General features: G+C 46.8%; 9 non-coding genes across 9 annotated transcripts; all 9 read left to right on the top strand.

The window, feature by feature from the left end:
- Nucleotides 1-295: 295 nt before the first annotated feature.
- trnal-aag (transfer RNA leucine (anticodon AAG)) lies at nucleotides 296-377 on the top strand. The gene has a single exon. It is a non-coding gene; the product is annotated as a tRNA-Leu (tRNA).
- A 1,625-nt stretch (nucleotides 378-2,002) lies between these two features.
- trnal-aag (transfer RNA leucine (anticodon AAG)) lies at nucleotides 2,003-2,084 on the top strand. Its single transcript has one exon. It is a non-coding gene; the product is annotated as a tRNA-Leu (tRNA).
- Nucleotides 2,085-3,708: 1,624 nt separating this feature from the next.
- On the top strand, nucleotides 3,709-3,790 carry trnal-aag (transfer RNA leucine (anticodon AAG)). The gene has a single exon. It is a non-coding gene; the product is annotated as a tRNA-Leu (tRNA).
- Nucleotides 3,791-5,419: 1,629 nt separating this feature from the next.
- Nucleotides 5,420-5,501, top strand: trnal-aag (transfer RNA leucine (anticodon AAG)). The gene has a single exon. It is a non-coding gene; the product is annotated as a tRNA-Leu (tRNA).
- A 1,625-nt stretch (nucleotides 5,502-7,126) lies between these two features.
- trnal-aag (transfer RNA leucine (anticodon AAG)) lies at nucleotides 7,127-7,208 on the top strand. Its single transcript has one exon. It is a non-coding gene; the product is annotated as a tRNA-Leu (tRNA).
- A 1,625-nt stretch (nucleotides 7,209-8,833) lies between these two features.
- Nucleotides 8,834-8,915, top strand: trnal-aag (transfer RNA leucine (anticodon AAG)). The gene has a single exon. It is a non-coding gene; the product is annotated as a tRNA-Leu (tRNA).
- Nucleotides 8,916-10,540: 1,625 nt separating this feature from the next.
- On the top strand, nucleotides 10,541-10,622 carry trnal-aag (transfer RNA leucine (anticodon AAG)). The gene has a single exon. It is a non-coding gene; the product is annotated as a tRNA-Leu (tRNA).
- A 3,333-nt stretch (nucleotides 10,623-13,955) lies between these two features.
- Nucleotides 13,956-14,037, top strand: trnal-aag (transfer RNA leucine (anticodon AAG)). The gene has a single exon. It is a non-coding gene; the product is annotated as a tRNA-Leu (tRNA).
- Nucleotides 14,038-15,650: 1,613 nt separating this feature from the next.
- trnal-aag (transfer RNA leucine (anticodon AAG)) lies at nucleotides 15,651-15,732 on the top strand. The gene has a single exon. It is a non-coding gene; the product is annotated as a tRNA-Leu (tRNA).
- Nucleotides 15,733-17,262: the final 1,530 nt, after the last annotated feature.

Here is a 17,262-nt window from a genome sequence, read left to right as displayed (position 1 = left end):
TGGCTTCGGATTGGAGCGAGGCCCAAGACATCTGGTTGAATTTCAGGAAGGAAGCGACGCATCAAACGGTAAATGCAATAATGGCGCGAATGAGATACAAAACCATGCGTGCAGAGCACAATGGATTAGGAATCCATCACCTCAAACACTCGGCCACCTCGTCGCATGAATATTGCTCAGAAAGTCCATTTATTTGATTCGTTCAATGGAAAATCCTCGACTCAAAGGTCAAAATGCAAGAAAACCACATTTCAATCACCAGATATCAGATTCTGAAGGCAGAGCTTTGACACGTGGTAGCGTGGCCGAGCGGTCTAAGGCGCTGGATTAAGGCTCCAGTCTCTTCGGGTGCGTGGGTTCGAATCCCACCGCTGCCAGCGTGTAAAGTGCTTGCTATTTTTTCCTCATCACCAAACATCCTTCTTTTCCAAGCAGCACCGGGCGCGACATTGCTGTTGTTCGGGCATGACTGCCCCACCTGATGCGCTTCGCCTTGTTCGTATCCTCGTCCATGCTCTGCGTTGAGGTCGCAGTTTGTTCGGTTTGAATACGAGCTACAGTATAGTTTCGATTACCTCTTTTGTTCTCTACCACATACACTAATAGAATGCAGCATGAAATCAATCTTTTGCACAAAAAAGAAATATTTTTTGTTGCTGGCAAAAACCGAACCATTCCTTCAAATCCAGCACTCTCACATGCCTGTACTTGATGCTCCACAGTTCAAACTGGCCTGTTTTCCCAACTTTTTCTTCCTTCCACAGCCAATATGCCGCCTTTCCTTTCTTCCTTCCACTTCATGGAAACTATCCTGCGGCATTGCCGACTCCAGCATTCACTTTCATGATCTCACGCGTTTAAATTTGTTCTGCTGTGACCACTGTTTCTATTGGGCAGATGTCCGATTCGCACCAATGTTCATTTGCGCCTTGAAACCAGTCGACACATTTCGATCTGCGTGACCGCTCGACAGACAAACACGATGAAAGCAGGGCTGGCCTCTGGAAAGACAGCCGCCCGATTGTTCACGAATTTTACTTGTCGAATCTTGTGATCCAGGTGATGGTAACTGAAGAACTGGATTTTGTTTTGATGCTTTTTGGATTTTTTCTTTCAGCAGTTGATTTGCGTGACCGACGGGCAGCGCTACAGAGCTGCGAGTGGCGGTTGAGAGGTGCACATTTGGCAAGTTGGGGCGGCCCAGGAAGATCGGAAGTATTCCGCCTTGATCTTAATAGTTCTGTTTAAACATGGGATTGAATCGAGTAGAGGATAAATGTAAAGAGCGCCTGTGGCGAAAAAGGAGCGATTGCAGGCCAAGAGCGAAAGGTGTTTCAAATTTTCGTGGCGCAGGAAGCTGTGTGCGGATAAGCCAGATTTTAAAGCGAGTGTGTCGGAAAGTAAAGAGCGATGTTGTGTGTGAGTAGAGCTCAAGAAAGTTGTGCTTGAAGCTGCGCCCTTGAGTAAAGTTTCAAGTTGTCAGGAAAACGGCTATAGTGAAAGCTCAAAAATAAATCCAGAAACTGCTGGCAACACTCAGCAGGTCAGGTATTATCTGTGGACAGATACTCGCTTTACCGGGGCGTAATTGTGCACTTTCTTGATCCTTCACGTTATTCACATCTTACACTCGCAACACCTCCGTGCACCAATTTTTCCTTGCTGATTTGAGCAGAGATCAGCGAGCAATGCAAAATTCATCCACCGTGGCTTCGGATTGGAGCGAGGCCCAAGACATCTGGTTGAATTTCAGGAAGGAAGCGACGCATCAAACGGTAAATGCAATAATGGCGCGAATGAGATACAAAACCATGCGTGCAGAGCACAATGGATTAGGAATCCATCACCTCAAACACTCGGCCACCTCGTCGCATGAATATTGCTCAGAAAGTCCATTTATTTGATTCGTTCAATGGAAAATCCTCGACTCAAAGGTCAAAATGCAAGAAAACCACATTTCAATCACCAGATATCAGATTCTGAAGGCAGAGCTTTGACACGTGGTAGCGTGGCCGAGCGGTCTAAGGCGCAGGATTAAGGCTCCAGTCTCTTCGGGGGCGTGGGTTCGAATCCCACCGCTGCCAACGTGTAAAGTGCTTGCTATTTTTCCTCATCACCAAACATCCTTCTTTTCCAAGCAGCACCGGGCGCGACATTGCTGTTGTTCGGGCATGACTGCCCCACCTGATGCGCTTCGCCTTGATCGTATCCTCGTCCATGCTCTGCGTTGAGGTCGCAGTTTGTTCGGTTTGAATACGAGCTACAGTATAGTTTCGATTACCTCTTTTGTTCTCTATCACATACACTAATAGAATGCAGCAAGAAATCAATCTTTTGCACAAAAAAGAAATATTTTTTGTTGCTGGCAAAAACCGAACCATTCCTTCAAATCCAGCACTCTCACATGCCTGTACTTGATGCTCCACAGTTCAAACTGGCCTGTTTTCCCAACTTTTTCTTCCTTCCACAGCCAATATGCCGCCTTTCCTTTCTTCCTTCCACTTCATGGAAACTATCCTGCGGCATTGCCGACTCCAGCATTCACTTTCATGATCTCACGCGTTTAAATTTGTTCTGCTGTGACCACTGTTTCTATTGGGCAGATGTCCGATTCGCACCAATGTTCATTTGCGCCTTGAAACCAGTCGACACATTTCGATCTGCGTGACCGCTCGACAGACAAACACGATGAAAGCAGGGCTGGCCTCTGGAAAGACAGCCGCCCGATTGTTCACGAATTTTACTTGTCGAATCTTGTGATCCAGGTGATGGTAACTGAAGAACTGGATTTTGTTTTGATGCTTTTTGGATTTTTTCTTTCAGCAGTTGAGTTGCGTGACCGACGGGCAGCGCTACAGAGCTGCGAGTGGCGGTTGAGAGGTGCACATTTGGCAAGTTGGGGCGGCCCAGGAAGATCGGAAGTATTCCGCCTTGATCTTAATAGTTCTGTTTAAACATGGGATTGAATCGAGTAGAGGATAAATGTAAAGAGCGCCTGTGGCGAAAAAGGAGCGATTGCAGGCCAAGAGCGAAAGGTGTTTCAAATTTTCGTGGCGCAGGAAGCTGTGTGCGGATAAGCCAGATTTTAAAGCGAGTGTGTCGGAAAGTAAAGAGCGATGTTGTGTGTGAGTAGAGCTCAAGAAAGTTGTGCTTGAAGCTGCGCCCTTGAGTAAAGTTTCAAGTTGTCAGGAAAACGGCTATAGTGAAAGCTCAAAAATAAATCCAGAAACTGCTGGCAACACTCAGCAGGTCAGGTATTATCTGTGGACAGATACTCGCTTTACCGGGGCGTAATTGTGCACTTTCTTGATCCTTCACGTTATTCACATCTTACACTCGCAACACCTCCGTGCACCAATTTTTCCTTGCTGATTTGAGCAGAGATCAGCGAGCAATGCAAAATTCATCCACCGTGGCTTCGGATTGGAGCGAGGCCCAAGACATCTGGTTGAATTTCAGGAAGGAAGCGACGCATCAAACGGTAAATGCAATAATGGCGCGAATGAGATACAAAACCATGCGTGCAGAGCACAATGGATTAGGAATCCATCACCTCAAACACTCGGCCACCTCGTCGCATGAATATTGCTCAGAAAGTCCATTTATTTGATTCGTTCAATGGAAAATCCTCGACTCAAAGGTCAAAATGCAAGAAAACCACATTTCAATCACCAGATATCAGATTCTGAAGGCAGAGCTTTGACACGTGGTAGCGTGGCCGAGCGGTCTAAGGCGCTGGATTAAGGCTCCAGTCTCTTCGGGGGCGAGGGTTCGAATCCCACCGCTGCCAACGTGTAAAGTGCTTGCTATTTTTTCCTCATCACCAAACATCCTTCTTTTCCAAGCAGCACCGGGCGCGACATTGCTGTTGTTCGGGCATGACTGCCCCACCTGATGCGCTTCGCCTTGATCGTATCCTCGTCCATGCTCTGCGTTGAGGTCGCAGTTTGTTCGGTTTGAATACGAGCTACAGTATAGTTTCGATTACCTCTTTTGTTCTCTACCACATACACTAACAGAATGCTGCAAGAAATCAATCTTTTGCACAAAAAATAAATATTTTTTGTTGCTGGCAAAAACCGAACCATTCCTTCAAATCCAACACTCTCACATGCCTGTACTTGATGCTCCACAGTTCAAACTGGCCTGTTTTCCCAACTTTTTCTTCCTTCCACAGCCAATATGCCGCCTTTCCTTTCTTTCTTCCTTCCACTTCATGGAAACTATCCTGCGGCATTGCCGACTCCAGCATTCACTTTCATGATCTCACGCGTTTAAATTTGTTCTGCTGTGACCACTGTTTCTATTGGGCAGATGTCCGATTCGCACCAATGTTCATTTGCGCCTTGAAACCAGTCGACACATTTCGATCTGCGTGACCGCTCGACAGACAAACACGATGAAAGCAGGGCTGGCCTCTGGAAAGACAGCCGCCCGATTGTTCACGAATTTTACTTGTCGAATCTTGTGATCCAGGTGATGGTAACTGAAGAACTGGATTTTGTTTTGATGCTTTTTGGATTTTTTCTTTCAGCAGTTGAGTTGCGTGACCGACGGGCAGCGCTACAGAGCTGCGAGTGGCGGTTGAGAGGTGCACATTTGGCAAGTTGGGGCGGCCCAGGAAGATCGGAAGTATTCCGCCTTGATCTTAATAGTTCTGTTTAAACAGGGGATTGAATCGAGTAGACGATAAATGTAAAGAGCGCCTGTGGCGAAAAAGGAGCGATTGCAGGCCAAGAGCGAAAGGTGTTTCAAATTTTCGTGGCGCAGGAAGCTGTGTGCGGATAAGCCAGATTTTAAAGCGAGTCTGTCGGAAAGTAAAGAGCGATGTTGTGTGTGAGTAGAGCTCAAGAAAGTTGTGCTTGAAGCTGCGCCCTTGAGTAAAGTTTCAAGTTGTCAGGAAAACGGCTATAGTGAAAGCTCAAAAATAAATCCAGAAACTGCTGGCAACACTCAGCAGGTCAGGTATTATCTGTGGACAGATACTCGCTTTACCGGGGCGTAATTGTGCACTTTCTTGATCCTTCACGTTATTCACATCTTACACTCGCAACACCTCCGTGCACCAATTTTTCCTTGCTGATTTCAGCAGAGATCAGCGAGCAATGCAAAATTCATCCACCGTGGCTTCGGATTGGAGCGAGGCCCAAGACATCTGGTTGAATTTCAGGAAGGAAGCGACGCATCAAACGGTAAATGCAATAATGGCGCGAATGAGATACAAAACCATGCGTGCAGAGCACAATGGATTAGGAATCCATCACCTCAAACACTCGGCCACCTCGTCGCATGAATATTGCTCAGAAAGTCCATTTATTTGATTCGTTCAATGGAAAATCCTCGACTCAAAGGTCAAAATGCAAGAAAACCACATTTCAATCACCAGATATCAGATTCTGAAGGCAGAGCTTTGCCACGTGGTAGCGTGGCCGAGCGGTCTAAGGCGCTGGATTAAGGCTCCAGTCTCTTCGGGGGCGTGGGTTCGAATCCCACCGCTGCCAACGAGTAAAGTGCTTGCTATTTTTTCCTCATCACCAAACATCCTTCTTTTCCAAGCAGCACCGGGCGCGACATTGCTGTTGTTCGGGCATGACTGCCCCACCTGATGCGCTTCGCCTTGATCGTATCCTCGTCCATGCTCTGCGTTGAGGTCGCAGTTTGTTCGGTTTGAATACGAGCTACAGTATAGTTTCGATTACCTCTTTTGTTCTCTACCACATACACTAATAGAATGCAGCAAGAAATCAATCTTTTGCACAAAAAAGAAATATTTTTTGTTGCTGGCAAAAACCGAACCATTCCTTCAAATCCAACACTCTCACATGCCTGTACTTGATGCTCCACAGTTCAAACTGGCCTGTTTTCCCAACTTTTTCTTCCTTCCACAGCCAATATGCCGCCTTTCCTTTCTTCCTTCCACTTCATGGAAACTATCCTGCGGCATTGCCGACTCCAGCATTCACTTTCATGATCTCACGCGTTTAAATTTGTTCTGCTGTGACCACTGTTTCTATTGGGCAGATGTCCGATTCGCACCAATGTTCATTTGCGCCTTGAAACCAGTCGACACATTTCGATCTGCGTGACCGCTCGACAGACAAACACGATGAAAGCAGGGCTGGCCTCTGGAAAGACAGCCGCCCGATTGTTCACGAATTTTACTTGTCGAATCTTGTGATCCAGGTGATGGTAACTGAAGAACTGGATTTTGTTTTGATGCTTTTTGGATTTTTTCTTTCAGCAGTTGAGTTGCGTGACCGACGGGCAGCGCTACAGAGCTGCGAGTGGCGGTTGAGAGGTGCACATTTGGCAAGTTGGGGCGGCCCAGGAAGATCGGAAGTATTCCGCCTTGATCTTAATAGTTCTGTTTAAACAGGGGATTGAATCGAGTAGACGATAAATGTAAAGAGCGCCTGTGGCGAAAAAGGAGCGATTGCAGGCCAAGAGCGAAAGGTGTTTCAAATTTTCGTGGCGCAGGAAGCTGTGTGCGGATAAGCCAGATTTTAAAGCGAGTGTGTCGGAAAGTAAAGAGCGATGTTGTGTGTGAGTAGAGCTCAAGAAAGTTGTGCTTGAAGCTGCGCCCTTGAGTAAAGTTTCAAGTTGTCAGGAAAACGGCTATAGTGAAAGCTCAAAAATAAATCCAGAAACTGCTGGCAACACTCAGCAGGTCAGGTATTATCTGTGGACAGATACTCGCTTTACCGGGGCGTAATTGTGCACTTTCTTGATCCTTCACGTTATTCACATCTTACACTCGCAACACCTCCGTGCACCAATTTTTCCTTGCTGATTTGAGCAGAGATCAGCGAGCAATGCAAAATTCATCCACCGTGGCTTCGGATTGGAGCGAGGCCCAAGACATCTGGTTGAATTTCAGGAAGGAAGCGACGCATCAAACGGTAAATGCAATAATGGCGCGAATGAGATACAAAACCATGCGTGCAGAGCACAATGGATTAGGAATCCATCACCTCAAACACTCGGCCACCTCGTCGCATGAATATTGCTCAGAAAGTCCATTTATTTGATTCGTTCAATGGAAAATCCTCGACTCAAAGGTCAAAATGCAAGAAAACCACATTTCAATCACCAGATATCAGATTCTGAAGGCAGAGCTTTGACACGTGGTAGCGTGGCCGAGCGGTCTAAGGCGCTGGATTAAGGCTCCAGTCTCTTCGGGGGCGTGGGTTCGAATCCCACCGCTGCCAACGTGTAAAGTGCTTGCTATTTTTTCCTCATCACCAAACATCCTTCTTTTCCAAGCAGCACCGGGCGCGACATTGCTGTTGTTCGGGCATGACTGCCCCACCTGATGCGCTTCGCCTTGATCGTATCCTCGTCCATGCTCTGCGTTGAGGTCGCAGTTTGTTCGGTTTGAATACGAGCTGCAGTATAGTTTCGATTACCTCTTTTGTTCTCTACCACATACACTAATAGAATGCAGCAAGAAATCAATCTTTTGCACAAAAAAGAAATATTTTTTGTTGCTGGCAAAAACCGAACCATTCCTTCAAATCCAGCACTCTCACATGCCTGTACTTGATGCTCCACAGTTCAAACTGGCCTGTTTTCCCAACTTTTTCTTCCTTCCACAGCCAATATGCCGCCTTTCCTTTCTTCCTTCCACTTCATGGAAACTATCCTGCGGCATTGCCGACTCCAGCATTCACTTTCATGATCTCACGCGTTTAAATTTGTTCTGCTGTGACCACTGTTTCTATTGGGCAGATGTCCGATTCGCACCAATGTTCATTTGCGCCTTGAAACCAGTCGACACATTTCGATCTGCGTGACCGCTCGACAGACAAACACGATGAAAGCAGGGCTGGCCTCTGGAAAGACAGCCGCCCGATTGTTCACGAATTTTACTTGTCGAATCTTGTGATCCAGGTGATGGTAACTGAAGAACTGGATTTTGTTTTGATGCTTTTTGGATTTTTTCTTTCAGCAGTTGAGTTGCGTGACCGACGGGCAGCGCTACAGAGCTGCGAGTGGCGGTTGAGAGGTGCACATTTGGCAAGTTGGGGCGGCCCAGGAAGATCGGAAGTATTCCGCCTTGATCTTAATAGTTCTGTTTAAACAGGGGATTGAATCGAGTAGACGATAAATGTAAAGAGCGCCTGTGGCGAAAAAGGAGCGATTGCAGGCCAAGAGCGAAAGGTGTTTCAAATTTTCGTGGCGCAGGAAGCTGTGTGCGGATAAGCCAGATTTTAAAGCGAGTGTGTCGGAAAGTAAAGAGCGATGTTGTGTGTGAGTAGAGCTCAAGAAAGTTGTGCTTGAAGCTGCGCCCTTGAGTAAAGTTTCAAGTTGTCAGGAAAACGGCTATAGTGAAAGCTCAAAAATAAATCCAGAAACTGCTGGCAACACTCAGCAGGTCAGGTATTATCTGTGGACAGATACTCGCTTTACCGGGGCGTAATTGTGCACTTTCTTGATCCTTCACGTTATTCACATCTTACACTCGCAACACCTCCGTGCACCAATTTTTCCTTGCTGATTTGAGCAGAGATCAGCGAGCAATGCAAAATTCATCCACCGTGGCTTCGGATTGGAGCGAGGCCCAAGACATCTGGTTGAATTTCAGGAAGGAAGCGACGCATCAAACGGTAAATGCAATAATGGCGCGAATGAGATACAAAACCATGCGTGCAGAGCACAATGGATTAGGAATCCATCACCTCAAACACTCGGCCACCTCGTCGCATGAATATTGCTCAGAAAGTCCATTTATTTGATTCGTTCAATGGAAAATCCTCGACTCAAAGGTCAAAATGCAAGAAAACCACATTTCAATCACCAGATATCAGATTCTGAAGGCAGAGCTTTGACACGTGGTAGCGTGGCCGAGCGGTCTAAGGCGCTGGATTAAGGCTCCAGTCTCTTCGGGGTCGTGGGTTCGAATCCCACCGCTGCCAACGTGTAAAGTGCTTGCTATTTTTTCCTCATCACCAAACATCCTTCTTTTCCAAGCAGCACCGGGCGCGACATTGCTGTTGTTCGGGCATGACTGCCCCACCTGATGCGCTTCGCCTTGATCGTATCCTCGTCCATGCTCTGCGTTGAGGTCGCAGTTTGTTCGGTTTGAATACGAGCTACAGTATAGTTTCGATTACCTCTTTTGTTCTCTACCACATACACTAATAGAATGCAGCAAGAAATCAATCTTTTGCACAAAAAAGAAATATTTTTTGTTGCTGGCAAAAACCGAACCATTCCTTCAAATCCAGCACTCTCTCATGCCTGTACTTGATGCTCCACAGTTCAAACTGGCCTGTTTTCCCAACTTTTTCTTCCTTCCACAGCCAATATGCCGCCTTTCCTTTCTTCCTTCCACTTCATGGAAACTATCCTGCGGCATTGCCGACTCCAGCATTCACTTTCATGATCTCACGCGTTTAAATTTGTTCTGCTGTGACCACTGTTTCTATTGGGCAGATGTCCGATTCGCACCAATGTTCATTTGCGCCTTGAAACCAGTCGACACATTTCGATCTGCGTGACCGCTCGACAGACAAACACGATGAAAGCAGGGCTGGCCTCTGGAAAGACAGCCGCCCGATTGTTCACGAATTTTACTTGTCGAATCTTGTGATCCAGGTGATGGTAACTGAAGAACTGGATTTTGTTTTGATGCTTTTTGGATTTTTTCTTTCAGCAGTTGAGTTGCGTGACCGACGGGCAGCGCTACAGAGCTGCGAGTGGCGGTTGAGAGGTGCACATTTGGCAAGTTGGGGCGGCCCAGGAAGATCGGAAGTATTCCGCCTTGATCTTAATAGTTCTGTTTAAACAGGGGATTGAATCGAGTAGACGATAAATGTAAAGAGCGCCTGTGGCGAAAAAGGAGCGATTGCAGGCCAAGAGCGAAAGGTGTTTCAAATTTTCGTGGCGCAGGAAGCTGTGTGCGGATAAGCCAGATTTTAAAGCGAGTGTGTCGGAAAGTAAAGAGCGATGTTGTGTGTGAGTAGAGCTCAAGAAAGTTGTGCTTGAAGCTGCGCCCTTGAGTAAAGTTTCAAGTTGTCAGGAAAACGGCTATAGTGAAAGCTCAAAAATAAATCCAGAAACTGCTGGCAACACTCAGCAGGTCAGGTATTATCTGTGGACAGATACTCGCTTTACCGGGGCGTAATTGTGCACTTTCTTGATCCTTCACGTTATTCACATCTTACACTCGCAACACCTCCGTGCACCAATTTTTCCTTGCTGATTTGAGCAGAGATCAGCGAGCAATGCAAAATTCATCCACCGTGGCTTCGGATTGGAGCGAGGCCCAAGACATCTGGTTGAATTTCAGGAAGGAAGCGACGCATCAAACGGTAAATGCAATAATGGCGCGAATGAGATACAAAACCATGCGTGCAGAGCACAATGGATTAGGAATCCATCACCTCAAACACTCGGCCACCTCGTCGCATGAATATTGCTCAGAAAGTCCATTTATTTGATTCGTTCAATGGAAAATCCTCGACTCAAAGGTCAAAATGCAAGAAAACCACATTTCAATCACCAGATATCAGATTCTGAAGGCAGAGCTTTGACACGTGGTAGCGTGGCCGAGCGGTCTAAGGCGCTGGATTAAGGCTCCAGTCTCTTCGGGGGCGTGGGTTCGAATCCCACCGCTGCCAACGTGTAAAGTGCTTGCTATTTTTTCCTCATCACCAAACATCCTTCTTTTCCAAGCAGCACCGGGCGCGACATTGCTGTTGTTCGGGCATGACTGCCCCACCTGATGCGCTTCGCCTTGATCGTATCCTCGTCCATGCTCTGCGTTGAGGTCGCAGTTTGTTCGGTTTGAATACGAGCTGCAGTATAGTTTCGATTACCTCTTTTGTTCTCTATCACATACACTAATAGAATGCAGCAAGAAATCAATCTTTTGCACAAAAAAGAAATATTTTTTGTTGCTGGCAAAAACCGAACCATTCCTTCAAATCCAGCCCTCTCACATGCCTGTACTTGATGCTCCACAGTTCAAACTGGCCTGTTTTCCCAACTTTTACTTCCTTCCACAGCCAATATGCCGCCTTTCCTTTCTTCCTTCCACTTCATGGAAACTATCCTGCGGCATTGCCGACTCCAGCATTCACTTTCATGATCTCACGCGTTTAAATTTGTTCTGCTGTGACCACTGTTTCTATTGGGCAGATGTCCGATTCGCACCAATGTTCATTTGCGCCTTGAAACCAGTCGACACATTTCGATCTGCGTGACCGCTCGACAGACAAACACGATGAAAGCAGGGCTGGCCTCTGGAAAGACAGCCGCCCGATTGTTCACGAATTTTACTTGTCGAATCTTGTGATCCAGGTGATGGTAACTGAAGAACTGGATTTTGTTTTGATGCTTTTTGGATTTTTTCTTTCAGCAGTTGAGTTGCGTGACCGACGGGCAGCGCTACAGAGCTGCGAGTGGCGGTTGAGAGGTGCACATTTGGCAAGTTGGGGCGGCCCAGGAAGATCGGAAGTATTCCGCCTTGATCTTAATAGTTCTGTTTAAACATGGGATTGAATCGAGTAGAGGATAAATGTAAAGAGCGCCTGTGGCGAAAAAGGAGCGATTGCAGGCCAAGAGCGATAGGTGTTTCAAATTTTCGTGGCGCAGGAAGCTGTGTGCGGATAAGCCAGATTTTAAAGCGAGTGTGTCGGAAAGTAAAGAGCGATGTTGTGTGTGAGTAGAGCTCAAGAAAGTTGTGCTTGAAGCTGCGCCCTTGAGTAAAGTTTCAAGTTGTCAGGAAAACGGCTATAGTGAAAGCTCAAAAATAAATCCAGAAACTGCTGGCAACACTCAGCAGGTCAGGTATTATCTGTGGACAGATACTCGCTTTACCGGGGCGTAATTGTGCTCTTTCTTGATCCTTCACGTTATTCACATCTTACACTCGCAACACCTCCGTGCACCAATTTTTCCTTGCTGATTTGAGCAGAGATCAGCGAGCAATGCAAAATTCATCCACCGTGGCTTCGGATTGGAGCGAGGCCCAAGACATCTGGTTGAATTTCAGGAAGGAAGCGACGCATCAAACGGTAAATGCAATAATGGCGCGAATGAGATACAAAACCATGCGTGCAGAGCACAATGGATTAGGAATCCATCACCTCAAACACTCGGCCACCTCGTCGCATGAATATTGCTCAGAAAGCCCATTTATTTGATTCGTTCAATGGAAAATCCTCGACTCAAAGGTCAAAATGCAAGAAAACCACATTTCAAACACCAGATATCAGATTGTGAAGGCGGAGCTTTGACAGGTGGGAGCGTGGCTGAGCTGACAAAGGCGCTGGATTAAGGCTCTAGTCTCTTCGGGGGCGGGGGTTCGAATCCCACCGCTGACAGCGTGTAAAGTCCTTGCTATTTTTTCCTCATCACCAAACATCCTTCTTTTCCAAGCAGCACCGGGCGCGACATTGCGGTTCTTCGGGCATGACTGCCCCACCTGATGCGCTTCGCCTTGATCGTATCCTCGTCCATGCTCTGCGTTGAGGTCGCAGTTTGTTCGGTTTGAATACGAGCTACAGTATAGTTTCGATTACATCTTTTGTTCTCTACCACATACACTAATAGAATGCAGCAAGAAATCAATCTTTTGCACAAAAAAGAAATATTTTTGTTGCTGGCAAAAACCTAACTATTCCTTCAAATCCAGCACTCTCACATGCCTGTACTTGATGCTCCACAGTTCAAACTGGCCTGTTTTCCCCACTTTTTTCTTCCTTCCACAGCCAATATGGCGCCTTTCCTTTCTTCCTTCCACTTCATGGAAACTTTCCTGCGGCATTGCCGACTCCAGCATTCACTTTCATGATCTCACGCCTTTAAGTTTGTTCTGCTGCGACCACTGTTTCTATTGGGCAGATGTCCGATTCGCACCAATGTTCATTTGCGCCTTGAAACCAATCGATACATTTCGATCTGCGTGACCGCTCGACAGACAAACACGATGAAAGCAGGGCTGGCCTCTGGAAAGACAGCCGCCCGATTGTTCACGAATTTTACTTGCCGAATCTTGTGATCCAGGTGGTGGTAACTGAAGAACTGGATTTTGTTTTGATGCTTTTTGGATTTTTTCTTTCAGCAGTTGAGTTGCGTGACCGACGGGCAGCGCTACAGAGCTGCGAGTGGCGGTTGAGCGGTGCACATTTGGCAAGTTGGGTCGGCCCAGGAAGATCGGAAGTGTTCCGCCTTGATCTTAATAGTTCTGTTTAAACATGGGATTGAATCGAGTAGAGGATAAATGAAAAGAGCGCCTGTGGCGAAAAAGGAGCGATTGCAGGCCAAGAGCGAAAGGTGTTTCAAATTTTCGTGGCGCAGGAAGCTGTGTGCGGATAAGCCAGATTTTAAAGCGAGTGTGTCGGAAAGTAAAGAGCGATGATGTGTGTGAGTAGAGCTCAAGAAAGTTGTGCTTGAAGCTGCGCCCTTGAGTAAAGTTTCAAGTTGTCAGGAAAAGGGCTATCGTGAAAGCTCAAAAATAAATCCAGAAACTGCTGGCAACACTCAGCAGGTCAGGTATTATCTGTGGACAGATACTCGCTTGACCTGGGCGTCATTGTGCACTTTCTTGATACTTCGCGTTATTCACATCTCACACTCGCAACACCTCCGTGCACCAATCAGGACCTTGCTGATTTGAGCAGAGTTCAGCGAGCAATGCAAAATTCATCCACCGTGGCTTCGGATTGGAGCGAGGCCCAAGACTTCTGGTTGAATTTCAGGAAGGAACCGACACATCAAACGGTAAATGCAACAATGGCGCGGATGAGATACAAAACCATGCGTGCAGAGCTCAATGGATTAGGTATCCATCACCTCAAACACTCGGCCACCTCGTCGCATGAATATTGCTCAGAAAGCCCATTTATTTGATTCGTTCAATGGAAAATCCTCGACTCAAAGGTCAAAATGCAAGAAAACCACATTTCAATCACCAGATATCAGATTCTGAAGGCACAACTTTGACAGGTGGTAGTGTGGCCGAGCGGTCTAAGGCGCTGGATTAAGGCTCCAGTCTCTTCGGGGGCGTGGGTTCGAATCCCACCGCTGCCAGCGTGTAAAGTGCTTGCTATTTTTTCCTCATCACCAAACAACCTTCTTTTCCAAGCATCATTGCTGTTGTTCGGGCATGACTGCCCCACCTGATGCGCTTCGCCTTGATCGTCTCCTCGTCCATTCTCTGCGTTGAGGTTGCAGTTTGTTCGGTTTGAATACGAGCTGCAGTATAGTTTCGATTACCTCTTTTGTTCTCTACCACATACACTAATAGAATGCAGCAAGAAATCAATCTTTTGCACAAAAAAGAAATATTTTTTGTTGCTGGCAAAAACCTAACCATTCCTTCAAATCCAGCACTCTCACATGCCTGTACTTGATGCTCCACAGTTCAAACTGGCCTGTTTTCCCCACTTTTTCTTCCTTCCACAGCCAATATGCCGCCTTTCCTTTCTTCCTTTCACTTCATGGAAACTATCCTGCGGCATTGCCGACTCCAGCATTCACTTTCATGATCTCACGCGTTTAAATTTGTTCTGCTGTGAGCACTGTTTCTATTGGGCAGATGTCCGATTCGCACCAATGTTCATTTGCGCCTTGAAAACAGTCGACACATTTCGATCTGCGTGACCGCTCGACAGACAAACACGATGAAAGCAGGGCTGGCCTCTGGAAAGACAGCCGCCCGATTGTTCACGAATTTTACTTGTCGAATCTTGTGATCCAGGTGATGGTAACTGAAGAACTGGATTTTGTTTTGATGCTTTTTGGATTTTTTCTTTCAGCAGTTGAGTTGCGTGACCGACGGGCAGCGCTACAGAGCTGCGAGTGGCGGTTGAGAGGTGCACATTTGGCAAGTTGGGGCGGCCCAGGAAGATCGGAAGTATTCCGCCTTGATCTAAATAGTTCTGTTTAAACATGGGATTGAATCGAGTAGAGGATAAATGTAAAGAGCGCCTGTGGCGAAAAAGGAGCGATTGCAGGCCAAGAGCGATAGGTGTTTCAAATTTTCGTGGCGCAGGAAGCTGTGTGCGGATAAGTCAGATTTTAAAGCGAGTGTGTGGGAAAGTAAAGAGCGATGTTGTGTGTGAGTAGAGCTCAAGAAAGTTGTGCTTGAAGCTGCGCCCTTGAGTAAAGTTTCAAGTTGTCAGGAAAACGGCTATAGTGAAAGCTCAAAAATAAATCCAGAAACTGCTGGCAACACTCAGCAGGTCAGTTATTATCTGTGGACAGATACTCGCTTTACCGGGGCGTCATTGTGCACTTTCTTGATCCTTCACGTTATTCACATCTTACACTCGCAACACTTCCGTGCACCAATTTTTCCTTGCTGATTTGAGCAGAGATCAGCGAGCAATGCAAAATTCATCCACCGAGGCTTCGGATTGGAGCGAGGCCCAAGACATACGGTTGAATTTCAGGAAGGAACCGACACATCAAACGGTAAATGCAATAATGGCGCGGATGAGATACAAAACCATGCGTGCAGAGCACAATGGATTAGGAATCCATCACCTCAAACACTCGGCCACCTCGTCGCATGAATATTGCTCAGAAAGCCCATTCATTTGATTCGTTCAATGGAAAATCCTCGACTCAAAGGTCAAAATGCAAGAAAACCACATTTCAATCACCAGATATCAGATTCTGAAGGCAGAGCTTTGACAGGTGGTAGCGTGGCCGAGCCGTCTAAGGCGCTGGATTAAGGCTCCAGTCTCTTCTGGGGCGTGGGTTCAAATCCCACCGCTGCCAACGTGCTATTTTTTCCTCATCACCAAACATCCTTCTTTTCCAAGCAGCACCGGGCGCGACATTGCTGTTGTTCGGGCATGACTGCCCCACCTGATGCGTTTCGCCTTGATCGTATCCTCGTCCATGCTCTGCGTTGAGGTCGCAGTTTGTTCGGTTTGAATCCGAGCTGCAGTATAGTTTCGATGACCTCTCTTGTTCTCTACCACATACACTAATAGAATGCAGCAAGAAATCAATCTTTTGCACAAAAAAGAAATATTTTTTGTTGCTGGCAAAAACCTAACCATTCCTTCAAATCGAGCACTCTCACATGCCTGTACTTGATGCTCCACAGTTCAAACCGGCCTGTTTTCCCCACTTTTTCTTCCTTCCAACAGCCAATCTGCCGCCTTTCCTTTCTTCCTTCCACTTCATAGAAACTTTCCTGCGGCATTGCCGACTCCAGCATTCACTTTCATGATCTCACGCCTTTAAGTTTGTTCTGCTGCGACCACTGTTTCGATTGGGCAGATGTCCGATTTGCACCAATGTTCATTTGCGCCTTGAAACCAGTCGACACATTTCGATCTGCGTGACCGCTCGACAGACAAACACGATGAAAGCAGGGCTGGCCTCTGGAAAGACAGCCGCCCGATTGTTCACGAATTTTACTTGTCGAATCTTGTGATCCAGGTGATGGTAACTGAAGAACTGGATTTTGTTTTGCTGCTTTTTGGATTTTTTCCTTCAGCAGTTGAGTTGCGTGACCGACGGGCAGCGCTACAGATCTGCGAGTGGCGGTTGAGAGGTGCACATTTGGCAAGTTGGAGCGGCCCAGGAAGATCGGAAGTGTTCCGCCTTGATCTTAATAGTTCTGTTTAAACATGGGATTGAATCGAGTAGAGGATAAATGTAAAGAGCGCCTGTGGCGAAAAAGGAGCGATTGCAGGCCAAGAGCGAAATGTGTTTCAAATTTTCGTGGCGCAGGAAGCTGTGTGCGGATAAGCCAGATTTTAAAGCGAGTGTGTGGGAAAGTAAAGAGCGATGTTGTGTGTGAGGAGAGCTCAAGAAAGTTGTGCTTGAAGCTGCGCCCTTGAGTAAAGTTTCAAGTTGTCAGGAAAAGGGCGATCGTGAAAGCTCAAAAATAAATCCAGAAACTGCTGGCAACACTCAGCAGGTCAGGTATTATCTGTGCACAGATACTCGCTTTACCGGGGCGTCATTGTGCACTTTCTTGATCCTTCACTTTATTCACATCTTACACTCGCAACACCTCCGTGCACCAATTTTTCCTTGCTGATTTGAGCAGAGATCAGCGAGCAATGCAAAATTCATCCACCGTGGCTTCGGATTGGAGCGAGGCCCAAGACTTCTGGTTGAATTTCAGGAAGGAAACGACGCATCAAACGGTAAATGCAATAATGGCGCGGATGAGATTCAAAACCATGCGTGCAGAGCACAATGGATTAAAAATCCATCACCTCAAACACTCGGCCACCTCGTGGCATGAATATTGCTCAGAAAGCCCATTTATTTGATTCGTTCAATGGA

The sequence above is a fragment of the Heptranchias perlo genome, chromosome 35 (assembly GCF_035084215.1).
Source record: "Heptranchias perlo isolate sHepPer1 chromosome 35, sHepPer1.hap1, whole genome shotgun sequence".
NCBI lineage: Eukaryota > Metazoa > Chordata > Chondrichthyes > Hexanchiformes > Hexanchidae > Heptranchias > Heptranchias perlo.
Note: the sequence above shows the minus strand (reverse complement) of the source record. Positions and strands in the feature narration are given on the sequence as shown.